Below are 1,017 nucleotides of genomic sequence, written 5' to 3'. Positions count from 1 at the left end.
CACTGACTCAATAGAAGGCTGTAAACGCAAGCTGTTAAATGTAATATTTAAGGGAAACGTTCTAAGTTGGAAGAGACTCCGTGGCAGTGAGTTTGGATTTTGGTTTCTAAGGAAATAGAGAAAAACATACACAAACAGAAAGGAGAGAAGGGAGCCAAACATGCTTGCTACAATGAGCTAACAAAACACAAAGGCAGAGTACTAACGGGCAAGCCCAAGAAAGGTTTAAACAGACACCAACAGACCAAATGCGTCTATTTGAACAGACAAAACCATGCGCAAGATGGCAGAGGCGACTGCCCCAATCAAAAGGCATTATTGTTGACATCATTCCTTGAGATGGGCTGTGAAAACACATACAATATGCTTCTTTAAAAACAAATCAAGATCCCTCCAGCTTCCTTATCTCTCAAATCTAAATAGTGCTGTGAGTGGCTTAAAAAGAAGAAGGAAGTAGAGGACAGGTCAACCTGAAATGGACTTGGAGTCTTTAGTGACAAACAAATTCATCTCAGACAAACAAACACACACACACACACACACACACACACGCAGGGCAACGAGTGGCAGAATGGATTCAAAACAAAAACATACGTCATCCGACAATTTGCTCTTTGTTCTTATAAAGACATACCTTCCACCCCAGGACTCAAATAGATTGAATGTGCAAGGATGGAAAAAAGCATCTTATGCTAATAAAAACCAAAAGAAAGGTGGGGTAACAATCTTAATAGTAGAAAAAGTAGAATTTAAGATAAAATCTGTCAGAAGGGATAAAGATGGACATTATATACTAATGAAAGAGTCAATTCATCAAAAAGAACTAACAATCATAAATATATATGCACTTAACACTGGCACACTTAAGCTATAGCGTAAATGCTGGCAGAATTGAAGAGGTCAAGAGTACTACAATAACAGTCGGAGACTCAATACACCATTTTCAATAAAGGAAAGGACATCCAGAAAGAAGATTGCATTAGTCTGGGTACATTAGAGAAACAAATCCACAGAAAC

This window comes from Echinops telfairi, unplaced genomic scaffold (genome assembly GCF_000313985.2).
Source record: "Echinops telfairi isolate 266 unplaced genomic scaffold, ASM31398v2 ScPeMD7_7424;HRSCAF=8462, whole genome shotgun sequence".
Classification (NCBI taxonomy): domain Eukaryota; kingdom Metazoa; phylum Chordata; class Mammalia; order Afrosoricida; family Tenrecidae; genus Echinops; species Echinops telfairi.
The sequence above is the reverse complement of the archived record's forward strand: the minus strand, read 5'-3'. Positions refer to the sequence as shown.